We start from the raw sequence: 14,205 nt of genomic DNA, 5'->3' as shown, positions 1-14,205 counted from the left end.
AATCTATCACATCTATTCCAAATGAACCATTGACACCTTCCCTTTGAAGCTGTGCTGTTGCATGGATGTAGATGTGTATCAGCTGTGTCTGGCCCCTGGGTGCCTCAGATATAAACATTCACTCCACCGGACGCTGTTATCCTCTATTGAGTGACACTGATGCGTTATGTAGGATTGGCCAAGATAGCAAGGCAAAAGCTACAAATCTCCATTTGCAATGAGGAGAAAATTCCATAGGATTAATTTTCTGTATAAGACCCCTGCCCAGGCCCCCAACCCCCGCCCCGTCCACAACTTCAGCTGTGCAGCCCGGTGTTAAAAGACCCAGAGGAATACTGTCTTTGTCATCCTGCCGTTTGGGGCTGAAGAATAAGAGAAGTTTTAATCCCCATTGTCCAAGAGTCTGGGGGGGGTCGGCGGCTGTAAGATGATCCAACCGGCCACACTAATCCCTCCATACCACTTTCGCCTTCACATCAAAAACACCCCCACCCTCCCACAAAGCAGCGGCCTTGTGCGTTGGACCCCAATGTGCAAATTCTAAAGAGGAAAATGGAGCAAAGAAAAAGTTGCAACAACAGAGCAGAATAGACTTAAAGACAGTTGCACAGAAGATAGGGCGAGCTCTGGGGTGAGGGTGGGGGCATGGTAGGCTCCATCGCTGCGAGAACACACGCTCCCTCTGCTGCCACTCTCCCCCTCAGGTCGGGCCCTGATGCTGCTGCGGTTGCTCTTTTATAGGTCTCCCTGGCAACCAAAATATTTCCTGAATCCTCTGTATTTTCTATTTTCTAGAAAGACTACAAGCCAGAGGGATGGGGAGAGGTGCCACTCAGCCGAATGCACATTGGCTTACCTTTGTACACAAATACCGACTGTGATACACCATATTGTTTCTTTCTAAATCCTGCTGGATTAGCCAGTAAAACAAAAAGGCAGCCAAATGTGAACAACTCCAAAAAAGTAGGGATGGTAGCTTCCAAGGACTCTTTTTACAGGTAGATCAAAGGTGACATTTAAGAATGATCAATGAAATGTGGATCTCACATCAGGCTCGTTAAACAAAAGTTTCCTTCTTGGATGTTTCAACAAGAGACATGCTGGTTGTATGCCTTTGTAATTAGACTGTAGTTGTTCATGGGTTTGTAGTTTTGCTCAAATTTGGTCTTTTGAGCCATCTCTAGAAACCAAATTGCATCAGAAATCCCCCAAAAAAGGAGTTTATTGCATCTGATAAGAGTCACCATGACGATTTTGATGATGATGAGACTTGAATATAAAATGAGACGTCTTAATGAAGTGGGGTTCCCTTTCTCATGATGGCAGGAGGCACTAAGGCAAGAAGAGCAAGAAACTACATGAGAGATGAAGGCCGAAGCTCAAGGCCACTGAAGTCATCGAGAGGAACCACTGTGTGGCCTCTGGGGGCAAAAACACACACGCACAAACACACACACGCGCACACATGCATGCTCTAGTGCTGCTCTGATGAAGTTCACTGTAATAGAGAGTATGTGAGGAGTCAGGGTGGGGGCAGGGAGAGAAGACATGGGGGGGTAGTGTGTGTGTGTGTGCGTGCGTGTGTGTGTGTCTGTGTCTGTGTGAGGGAGCCAGGAGACAGCCGTTTAAAATTCTGTTTCCTGCAAGTGAGGAGGCTAATCCTGCCCCCATAATTCCCTGCAGCCAAAGCACCCCTCCTTCCTCAACATCACCACTCCCTTTTTCTCTATCTCGCTCTCCCTCTATCTCGCTCATTCTCTCTCTCTCTCTTAGTGCACACTCCATGAGTGACAGCACAATGCCCAGGCCCTCGCACGCTTATCTAAGTCTAGCAGATGGTCGACTTGGATCAATGCACACACGCCACGATCAATGGCTGCGATAAAGAGCAGCAGGGATGGTACCCTCTCCCTAACTCCCTCTCTGCTTCTATCTGCCTCCCCTCATGCCCATCCCGCTGCCCCCTGCCCAATTGTTTCTCTCTGACGCTTGTTCATCTGCATCTGCACTGGCACCTACCCGGCCGCAGGCCCTCTGTCGGTGCCGGGGTCCCGCTGATGGCAGGGGTGCCCGATGTGCTGTCTGCTGCATCCATCCGCCTCCCTCGACCTGCTCCCTGGGAGAACTCTGAGCCCTCTTTCTATCAAGCTTATCATGAGATCACTGCTTCATCTCCCCCTCGCCTATACTCTGCAACTTTTCTCACTCTCTTTCTCTCCTACACTGGCTCTGGCTGTATCTCACATGTTAATCTCCCACGGCTGTACTCATTCCCTCCAGCCATACAGAGAGCTTTTCTGCTTCTGACCGTCTGTGCTCTTCTTGAATGCACCGTTTGCCATGTAGTTGCCATCCTGTGATGACGCAACCTCGCACTCATCTCTTCATTTCCCCTCGGGATATCTGTATGGAATATTTTCACTTATATATCCATAATTCCCTCAGTTTTGTTTCACCCAGCGTTGCCATGTTCAGAGATGGTTCTAATGGGACGCTGAGGAGACTGAGGTGAATCAAAGTGGGTCAAAGACGGAACTGTGAGGAGAAAGTGGAGCAGAAGTCTGACTGAGTGAATCCCCATCAGGAACTATGGATGGAAGTGGGCCAGGGTGCACGCTGCTAGACAAATTTAAACACCATAAGCAAAGATTTTATTCAGAAACGCACAGGGGGATCTCATTCGCCAACAAGCGTCAAAACACCAGCAACAACAGAATAAAACTGCTGTTGAGTTTTAGTTTTTTTTTCTTAAATCAATGTTATGTTGCTACAACTTTACCTTCACTTAAGCTCCAAACTCCAAGTCACAAATTCCTTGTTAAGTTCTGTTAAAGGGGTTCTCCGATGAGTGACTATTGCTTGTCTATTAATATATGGTACTTGCAAGACACAAATGAAAATTAAATGGTGGAAATCAAAGCAGCAGAGGCAGAGATATGCTAATTGTTAGTCCCTATTATGGGTCAAGCTCCAAAGACATTGATCCTACAATTCCCATATTACAACTGAATAGCATTTTAGACCCTCCCTGCTGGGTAAGTAACCATCTTCAAGCTCTGCAGCCCTAGTTTGAAACACAGGCTTTCTGTAGGACATGCGACGAATAAAGCCAAGCTGAGATAACCTTGATGACATCGTCTGGGTTTGTTCCTCCAACTTAAACTCCCCTCAGAAGAGGACATTGAAATATTACAGCAATAACCCTTTCTTGAATTGTTGGTCCAATTATTCTGGATAATCCACAAAACTCACTGTCAAGAGTTTTGGGAGGTACAGTTTCTTCTGTAGAAGGTAGTTCCATTAAAAGCTCTCCGCAGTGATGGCTTACCCAGAGTAATAGCAAAAGTGTTTATGAAAGGAGATGTTGACCATCACAAATCAAATTCCACTCACCTGCACTGTATTGTATTGAGAGAGAAATCTCAGAGATGGATATCACAAATCTTGATACTCTAATTTGGGTGGAATGACCCTTTAGATTAAAACAGGTCTCCAATGAATGCAAATGAATTCACAGTACAGCTATTACTTGGTACCTATAGGACCATTGCCTCCACTTAAACTAAAACATGCGGCCATGTGACTTGTCAGCTGCATAAACTTTGCCCCAGAGTAAGCTCTCCCTTTCCTTCTCCCTTAAGGAATTTGTAATTTGCCGTTGGTGATGTAATGCGGTTCATAATAAGCCCATTAAAGCCTTTCTCTGTGCTGATGGAAAACGCAGTGGCAATATGGACACCTCCGCTATTTATACCTCTCAAATCCTCATGCATATTCACACAGTGCAGAGACGGGGAAAGAGCAGGCAGACACCCTGACAAATAAGTGCCTGGATCTCATTTCTTTTGGATCCTAAGCTATTTCAGCACACTGGGGCCTCCTCCCCTCCTCACACTATGGCCGCAGCCTCATCCATTCTCTAGGTCTGCCTGCTTTCATTTGCTCTCGGTCAACACGAGGGAAGGATGTGTGTGTGTGAGTGTTTATGCGTGTGTGTGTGTGTGTGAGAGAGAGAGAGAGAGAAAGAAAGATGGAAAAGGAGAGAGAGACAGGGACAGACAGAGAGAGAGAAGGAAGGTAATAACAAGGCTTGGTTGAAGAGTCTAATCTGTTTTGGCTGAGGCACAACTGCCCCAAGTTGTGTTACTCAATAAATCACTGTATACACATCCATCTTTAAAGTACACCAAACTATAGGCATCCTCAAGCAACTGTATCCGTCTTTGGTCACACTGAACATTGCTGACTATTATATAAAGCTGTTGCCTTGCACCACTTTTTTTGTAGACAGTTAGGATTATTGTAGCTGCAGAAAAACACAGGTACACATAGCTTTTATACATAGCTAATAATCATTATAATAATCCTATGCTGTTCCCATAGGGACCACTACCATGTATAGACATGCTACAAGAGAGATTATAGCCCTTTGTACAATTTTGTGTTTTTAGACCCAAATGTCTTGGTATATACAATAATAGGTAAAGACTTGTTTGATCACTTATAGAAATGACCCCACTCTGGAGAGGGTTTATCAGAAATGTACTAAATGAACACAGGAGGAAAAGAAAAGTTTATATTTGGTCTTGGCGACCAAGCATACAGACAGTGTTATATCTTACAGACCAGGTGAAAAATTAAAAGAAAACCCTGCATAAATTAGTGGACAAACACAATTTGCGCACACCACCTACATCAAACCACCACACAAGGAAGGAAAAAAAATTCTGCTTTTCTCTCAAATTGGGTTGGGGTCAGGATTAGGGTTAGGCCTGGGTCAAACCTCTGACTCAGTGCTCACGTCGCAAATTGTTTTTTGAGAAAAAGTCGACCAATCAGCTCCCAATAGTTGGGATCACGAATGGGAGTTTCATCTTCCTACATAGCTGGTTAGCCAGAAGCTATAGAAAAATGGTGACCAGTATGAGTAAGATTGCAGAAGATGTTTTAAATCTGCGTACGTACAATGACATGTTTGATTTGAAAAAGGTGTACTGATTGGTCGGGACAAAACAAACAGAACAACTCCTCCTCTCAACAGGAAATGGGCTAACATGAACACAGTTTGAATAAATGAAGTGAAGCGATCTGGTTGTTCATTCTGATTATCAGATTGGGTTTCAGACACTTTGAGGATTTTTGCCAAATTACATTCAAACTGTTGTGGCACCTTGTGGAAGCCCAACACTGTGCGTAGACACTTTATGTTGGGTTTTCTTTTAATTTGTCACCCATCTGTGTGTGTCATTGTTTCAAGGTGATCCCAGTGTGCTGACAGAGGGCGACCCTACAACTCCCACGTCTGCCTACTGGTGGACAGAAAGTTTGGCTGACCACACTCAGCTTTTGTCACATGAGCTGCAGTCTGAAGACGCCGGAGATCCCCCTCCGTCCCCCTCCGTCCCCCTCTGTCCCCCTCCACACACTCCTTAATCCTGCTTAATTTGAGTGCAAAGAAATTCACATGTGCCAGTAAGAACATTTACAGAGTACACTGCCTCCATTTTCCTCCCTAAAATAAAACAGAGCTTAAGCACTAAGCTTTATTGATCTTACAACTTGATAGTGTGATTAAGGGCGAAGATGGTGCCTCTAAAAAAGGTGCACACTTTTAGATTACAGGCTACGCTACACAGCTTTTTAATTGGGAGCTCATTAGCATGTGTGCAAACCTTGGCAGGGAAGTCGCCCTATGTTTCAGCATGGACACCTCTGTGTAAATCTGTGTGTGCACTGTTATACCTTTTTAGCGTATGGAAGAAAAAGAGAACGGTAAAGAATTGCATGCCACTTTGGTTGCCCCCCCAAAAACTGTTTGAAGCTTCTTAAAAGGATCATCTGTAGAGGTAGCGCTAACTCTGGCTGCCATCACTGCCACTTACCAGCCATCATAGGGGAGGAGTGGATCTTTGTGCGTGTGAGAGAAAGAAAGTGAGAGAGAGAGGAGGGAGCCGTGGGCCAGAGAGATGCAGATTTGTCCCAATGGAGATTTTAAACACCTCCATACTGTGGGTGGGCAGACACATGAAGAGACACAGAGCTAAGGGGCTGCACGGCCACCCGGTAGGAGAAACTCTACACCCCGGCGATGGTAGGCATTAGTTCAGCACCAGATCTTCGGCTCACACACACACTGACAAACCCAAAGGCTGCAGAAGTAGCAGCTTTGATCACTGAATCACTGGCAGTGACGACATGAACATATCTACCAGTTCCATTTAACCCACTTCCACAAAATCACCAAAACTGAAATTCATTTTTTTCCCCTCAACATCAAAGTAGCATAGCAGCATGAGGCTGTCTTGTCCAGCAAGGTTCTGTCTCTATTTACGAAGACAAAGTGCCATTCACTGTCTGTCTATAAACGTCATTTTGGAACTAAAACTTCATATATTAGATGTACTGACAGAATCAAACAAAAGTAAAGCCCTCTCCAAGAAGCTGATCATAAACCATGCCATTTATTCTGAAGATTTTGTTCACATTAAGCCAAAAGGTAAGAAACATGAGACTAAAAATCCTCAGTTGACAATAGCACTATCTCATTGTTTGTGATACTGAATGTAATGTCTCAGATCTCATTGGCATCTTCCTCTGGCAGCCTCACTCGCTTTCCTTTTTGTGTTTTCATTGTGGATTGTTGTTTACTGGCTTCTGCGTGTTATATCAGTGCCTCTCTTTCCTCAAAACACCTACTCATTTGAGGACTGATTCATTCCAGGCTAATTCATATTCCCGAGGGATTAGAGACATCTAATTTGGTGATATTTCTGTCATGCACACTTTGGATGTAGTATTCAAACAGTCTTCCCCTCCCCCTTTGCCACAAGCACAAAAACACACAAAAAAACAAATACACTGCAACACATCGTGTAGATATCTTGCTTGCCAAGCCAAGTATCATCTAACGAGCTAGAAAGAATCTCATGTTTGTGTCTTTATTGGACATCTACACTATGGTGTGATAGGCAGATAAGGGTTCAAAATAGGGACAGGATGGAAAAAAGTCTCAGCAACATAGAGATAAGTATTTCCAAAATGAAATCAGGCTACAGAGGCACACTGGAGCACTCATGTGAGCCAGTGGATCGAGATAAGAGGGAGAAACAGGAAGACTGAAAGATCTGGACAATGCCCCAAACTGTAACCAAGAGATTAGATGATTAGATCCAAGGATGGCAATCATTTGGTTGACAGATGCCGAAAATGATTTGCATAAAAGGTGAATACATTTAAGTTAGAAAATGTATCGTGCATTTACAGCAACCCCACTGTACCCACAGTTAGTTTGTCCTGCAGGCAGAGACGAGAAGGGACCACCTCCCGTCACTACAAAAGTAAAGATGAAAGGATCTGAAAAGTGTACAAAAGTATACAAAATCAAATGAAAAAGAATGACATGGTAGGTCTTACAATATATAGGATCTTGTTTTTTAATCCTCTAGCACCCACTCTCTTTTTCGGGGGGGGGTCCTGCCTAAATTAAAACAGACAATTTTGTATTGTTATACTCTTGCAATGAATTTGGACATAAAGGTTTCAAGTAATTATTACACTAATGGACAACCAGGCGTCTTTGAAGGTACGATACATGGTGATGACAAGACTCTGACGTCCAGCCAAGACATAGTTCGGTTTTATGTGTGTACCCTGTTGGATGTACTGTTAGTTTCATTTATCGAACGCTCACAATGTCGCTTTTTGGGCATAAAGAGGACAGAAGAGTTTCCTTTTCCTTTTCCATTTTCTGGTTCAAACTTTCACAGCCCTTAGGGTGTAAAAACTAAAACAAACATTTGATGTATCAACAAATTCACTTTTTGTTCTGTCAGTGGAGGAGCTCCAGGCTATGCATCAAAGTAACATAACAAATCAGAGTCACATTCTTCTCACTTAGAGAATTGTTTTTTTCCACAAATTCACAGCAAACCATGTGCAGGCGCTGGAAGAGGTTTGTGTTGAGTTTTCAGGTTTAAAGCACCCACCCTGCAGACAGTGACTTCTAGATTCCTGAAGCCACAAGTGTTGATGCAGTTTCTCCCCAGTGTGCCCTGGTTTTCAGAGGGCGGCATGACAGTGATGGATAGCTGTAAGCTTGGTACCAATAAGAGCCTCCAAGTGGTCGATCTGGGGCCCAGGGCTCCAGTAGATGGGCCCTCCAGGAGACCCACTCTAAATTAAATCCTCTGAGGCTGCCAGGCTACTATGACGCTTTCCCTGTGCCCCACGCCCATACTCGACCACTGCCTCCAGTCAGCCTCACTTTTGTTCCCCAAGAACAAGTTTTTCCTCCTTAATTAATTCAACAAAAAGTAATTAAACCTTTGCATTTTGCCGACATGCCTCGTCTGCCCCCACCCTCACGAGACACAAAGAAAAGGTAGGATGGAGAGAGGGGGCGCAAGAAATTAAGAACACTCAGTGCCAAATGACTGTCGGAAGCAAAGCAATATTAGCCCCCTGAGTTAGTGGCCAGGACTCATAATAAAGGAATAACAAGACCAGGCGTAGAGCTGAGATGAATGCTCTGCGGTGGTAGTGCAGGTTGTATTGTTCGGCTGGGAGGTGGAGGCTGCTAAGGTGGACGGCCCCAGCCACAGAGCCCGCTCTTAATTTGCTGAGTGATGTAAGTCCTCAGGGGTGCGTGTTGTTTGGCCCTGAGGAGTAATAATGTACTTGGCAGCTTCTCCTCTTCTCCCCTGTGTTCAGGAGGATTTATGTGGTCATTTATGTGGAAATTTAAAAAAAGACTTTCCTCAGTTCTTACAAACTGCCATTAAAAGGACAAAACATGTTCTTTGGTTGTGTCACCTTGAGTTCTGGGAAATTGTTAATTTTTTTTGTACTATTTTTGGGCATTTTTAAAGATTAAACGGTTAATCGAGAAAATACTCAACGGATCAATCAATAATGAAAATGATCGTTAGTTGCAGCCTCATACAAACTAGATGACATACTGTATACAGAGAAAAACTTGACATTGATATAATTGGATATAATATTACTACACTTTTAAACAACTGTCAATTTTTATTTTGAAAAGAATTTTGCAACATTTTCTTTTTTGCGCAATTGAGTTTTTATGTTAGTATTTTGCCCCATTTCAGTCATCTACTTTTTAAACACAAGTACCATACCTGGAAGTACACCTTTTGGGTACTTGAACTTTACTTTAATAGTTCCCTTCCATGCTACTTCATGCTTCCAAATTACATTTATCTGACAGTTTCAGTAGCTTGTTAGTTTGCACATGAAGATTTTACACACTGAACATATGATCAGCTTATAAGATATCAGTTAAAATTAGCTCAGTTCTCACCAGCTGTAGTAGTTGATATTTTATATTTTTACATGTATTTTTTTACATTTTGATGATGATATATTTACATGTAAAGAACCTAATTCTTCCACACAGTTTGTGTTTTCCAGCAGCCATTAATCTACAGTATACATGTTTGTATTCTTTAGACCCCTCCAGTAATAAACTCAGTTTCAATGGAGCACAGGATCCATTAACACTTCACTTGCATTCTCAGCATTTCAGCTCCATATCCATCATGCACATTCAGTGTGATCAGATGATTAACTGTTTAAATATAAAGCTTAACATGAAATTAGGAGAGTTATTTTTATTCTCACTGTAGATTATAAATCATTCATGGCCTGTCTACTGGGTGTGGTCTGGGGATGACTTGATGGTTTGTCAAGTAAAGAGAAAAGTTGGTTAAGCCCATGTCTTTGAACTGTGATGTTGAGTCAGACAGCCAAGGCAGATATTTGCCCAGCAAATATTTTAATCCCCAACTAATCACTTGGTGAGTCCAGTGGGTGGAGGTTTGGGGTTGGGGGGAGGTTGAGGGCTGATTGAGGGGGGCTGCCACGGTGGCCTCACTGGCCTGGCACATTCTTCCTGTCAGTGACACGCCCTTTTTTCCAAGGGGATTGTGGGAAGAGTCAAACGGGGCGACCTCCGGAGTGAGCCGCTGGATGGCAGGAGGCGTCGATTCAGTTCCTGCAGAAAGGCCACGTGGGTGCGTGCATGTGGCACCCACATCCACGCTGGTGCTAAAAAATCCACCTCAACTCCCATGAACAAATGGTTGTAGTTAATACGAGATATGACTCCATTTGTCATTGATCCAAATGTGAAATTGGAAATATAAATGAACATTGTGAGTGTACGTCTCTTTCATCTTAAGCATAAAGAATCTGCCCTCTAGAAGCCCCACTCTTTCTGCAGTTTGGATTACATTTCCTTTGAGTGAAAATGCTGTGCATGCACTGCTCACTCTAAACATTTTTTCCACTGATGCAGAGGAACACGCTCTCTCACGCTGTGGCACTCCAGATTCCTCAGCCGTTCGGTGACTCTTGGCATTTGCTTATTATCAGAATATTCTTAATCATAGTGGAGACAGTGCCAGTGGAGAGAGCGAGCCGAGAGAGACACGTCAAAACATCTTCAACCGTAAAGGACCAGACAGCAAGCGTGATGGGCAAATTAGTCAGAGGCGCTGCCTAAATGGATGGTGAGGGCACAGGGGGAGAGATAGGGAGTACGAGTGTGTGTGGAAATCAGCGAGGGAGCAGAAAACAGAAAGAGAGGAACCTTCTCCATTTCACCATTCAGCGGTGCCTCCTATTCCCGAAGCACTTCGCCAGATCACAACCCACTAACTGATAGAGAAATAAATTAAGGAAAGGCTGCTCAAAAAGATATGATTCTGAAGGAGATTTAAGGAGTGGAACTGATTGTGCATGTCTGATTCCTGCGCTTCAGAGTCCTCACCCGGGGGGCTTGGCTTTCAAAGCTGAGTGACTTGCACTGAGAAACACTCCATTAACAAAGTTCAGCTCTCCTCAGAGCCCTCCTCTCCTTCCCCCCTCTCCCACCACAGAAGACCTCTCCCAGGCAGCACAGCTTTTTTTTTTTTTTTTCCTATGATGTTTCAGGGTGCTGTGCCTTAATAAACAGGAAGAATGTACATAAGAGAGCAAAGAGTTGACTGAGGGAGCTCTAGGTCTGGTTTGAGTTTAAAAGGATCATTCCAGTTTATTACAAGTTGGGTTGTATTTTCCTCATTTTAGCCATTAATTCTAGGTGTTACAATAATATTTTATACACTAAGTTGATCGCAGAGATCTGGGAAGATGTTAACATCATCATGAAATGAATCGCAAGCTGCCAGATGTTTAGAAAAATCAAATAGTTTAGCCAGATTAACTAGGGAAGCAACAATTTGATACACTGATATAGTGGTATAGTGGTATCAACGCTAATACTGGCTGTATTGAAATGATTGGATGACAGTGTCATTATCACGTTACCATGTTGTTACCATGTGCCATCAGTTACATTCACTCAGTCCCATCAGGCTGCTGACTCAGTTTTCAGACCACACCAATTCCTGCTCTCATATTACCTTAGATAACAATGATCCTAATTAGTTCTGCACGGTGAGGTATGTTGATTTTACATTTGAGGAAAGGGGAGCAGTAGCATTGAAATGGTCCTCAGTATCAACAAAACTAAGTAGGTTGTGGCATCAGAATTTGTTAGAATGGGCTTGCTTGACACCCCATTTCAGATATAAGGTGATATAACTTGTTAATTAGTGAGCCTTATGGGTGCTGGTAGGAAGGTTTCATTACCTTAGGACAGAGCCAGGCTGGCTGTTCCCCCTTTTTTTCTTTAGTCTGTATGCTAAACTAAGCTAACTGACTGCTGTTACAGCTTCATTGTTAGCATATAGATACAAAAATGGTATTGATCATCTCCTATTAAGAGTCGTATCCACTTTAGTGATGCTGAAGCATTCATTTGTATACAGAAGCTGTGTGAAAGGGTTAACATTTGCTGAGGCAGTTCAGAGAGACAGAGGGGCATTGAGCAGGCAGCGCGGAGGAGAGCAGTAGCTTGGGTCCCGAGTCCCAGGATTAGAGTCATGGGACTAGGCAGAGGCAGCACCATTACCTCTGAGTGGAAAGGCTCAAACCCAGTGACTCCTTCTCAGATCAGATGGAGAGAAAACGACTCAGATGAAGAAGAAAGAGAGAAAGAGGCAGAGAGGGATGGAAGGAGGAGGTATGCATCTGAGAGGAAGATTGCAGAAGTGCAGAGCAATTAGGTGTGGTGGGATGGGGAAGATGTGTTTTTATGGTCAGAGGAGAGTCTTGTGATCACTTTGAAAGAGTGTGTTCATAATCTCAATGGAGGGGTTACTGTAGTGAGAATGATTGTGGTAATGGAGGTCAATTTCTGGCTGAGGAGCCCGGATAGGCCATCGCCACTAAACTTCATTTAACGTAGTCTTTCTGAATCCATCTGATACGAGTCCCCCAAAAACCTGTTCAGAAATCCCTGTATTATTCCACTGGGGCTGTTATCACCTGAATGTGTTGCAACTTTATCACTCAGCTCATGTCTATGACTGAGCTCTTGACCATTAACCCCTTTAACAAGTCAATATGGCATTGGAAATATTAGATTTTCTTTTCTTTTTTTTTTTTTGCATGGGTGAGAAGAAGAGGAGGAAGCTAGGTGAGTGTGTATAATTGAGCAGTCTGCAGGCATGGAGCCCAGAGATAAGTGAAAGAGTCAGAAATTGAGTGTGATGCTGAGGCGAGGGCCGGGCCCTTTATTTGATGGAGAAAAGAGGAGACGGGGTAAAAGGAGAGGAGGATGTCTCTGAGGAGGAGAGATAGACAGCAGCAGAGCGAGGGACTCAGAGACAGAGAAGGGGAAAGATATGGATGGCAGGCGGCAATTACTGAGACTGAGGCTCCATGTGAACACAGCCAAGTGTGTGTGTGTGTGTGTGTGTGACAGTATGTGAGGAAGACAGAGGCACAGAGCGAGAGGGGGGAAGAGGAAGAGGGAGGATTGAGATCTCTGCCTGCCTGGGCCCCTGCTGACTCTCATACAGGCAGATCACAGGCTCATCATGTCAGCTCTGTTTGTGGAAATCCTCCCTCATCAAATGACAAATTTGCTACACGTTTACCTTTATCAGATCTGGGAAGAGAGGCAGAGGAGATGAGCAAGGGAAAAAGGGGTGTGTATGTGTGTGTATGTGTGTGTCTGTGTGTGTGTAAGTGCCTCTCTCTCTGTCGCCACTACCGTCGAGGGGCCAATTACTTGCTCCTCCGAGAGCAACTCTGCCATCTCAGGCCTTTCATTCAGCCTCCCGCCCTCCTCCTCCTCGTCCTCGGAAACATCTGTCTCTGAATATGCAATGAGTATGTCAAAGAGAATACACCCACATCCTGCACAAAGCTAATATTTGCTAACATCAAACCTGTCTGTTCTGCCTGTAGTGCCGTGTACGCCGCTGGAGCAGGATGCCACCACTGCTGCTGGGAACCTCTCCCCCTCCTGCTGTGAGATTACTGGCCTTGTTACTGACACCATGCCTCGCTGCCCTCCTCCTCTTCCTCCTCTTCCTCCTCTCCGCCTTCCCTTTGGCCATCCTCCTCCCATCATTCACACTTCCCCTCCTCTGCCCTCTTCCTCTTCTATTAAGGTTTAATTAACTGGTCTTGGGCCTCATCAGCCTCCTTGAATAAACATCATCATTTTGACCAAAGTTTGCATGTCAGCTTAGGATATCTGGATTTTTATGGCTCATGGCTGATGAATGCATTTAACCTTCTCTTACCTGCCTGTCATAAATAGGAATTTTTCAGTATCTTGTGGTATTTTACTGGCTTAACTATCTACTTACAGGAGAAGCCTTAGATCAATAGACTAATGTGAAGATTTGATTATATCTGTAGGTTTTTGTACTTGTGTAAAATGAGAGCATTTACATGAGTAATATTAGGTACATTGTCTCTGCAGCTGTTTATCTGAGCACTGTCTGTGTGTGTGTGTGTGTGTGTGTGTGTGTGTATGTATGTGTACATGATTATACACACTGACATTTGAGTGACTATGTAGGTGTACATGTGTGTGAAGTGGATCCATTCAAAACTTACACTGGGTTCACATCTTTGTTACTGTTTAAGACAACATTATGCAACTATTTTACCTTGAAACAACAACTTCAGACTCATTTTGATGATGCACTGACTTGATGATGTGCTGCCTCTTTTCATTCCTACTCCAGGTACAGATACAATCTCTCATGAGAAGCGCGTGACACTTCACAACGCCATGCCACACACCACCAACTATGGGTCTATGGGTCTAACTGCTGTGGGGGC

Source organism: Pempheris klunzingeri, chromosome 13, assembly GCF_042242105.1.
Source record: "Pempheris klunzingeri isolate RE-2024b chromosome 13, fPemKlu1.hap1, whole genome shotgun sequence".
Lineage (NCBI taxonomy): Eukaryota > Metazoa > Chordata > Actinopteri > Acropomatiformes > Pempheridae > Pempheris > Pempheris klunzingeri.
This window is presented reverse-complemented; position numbering follows the sequence as displayed.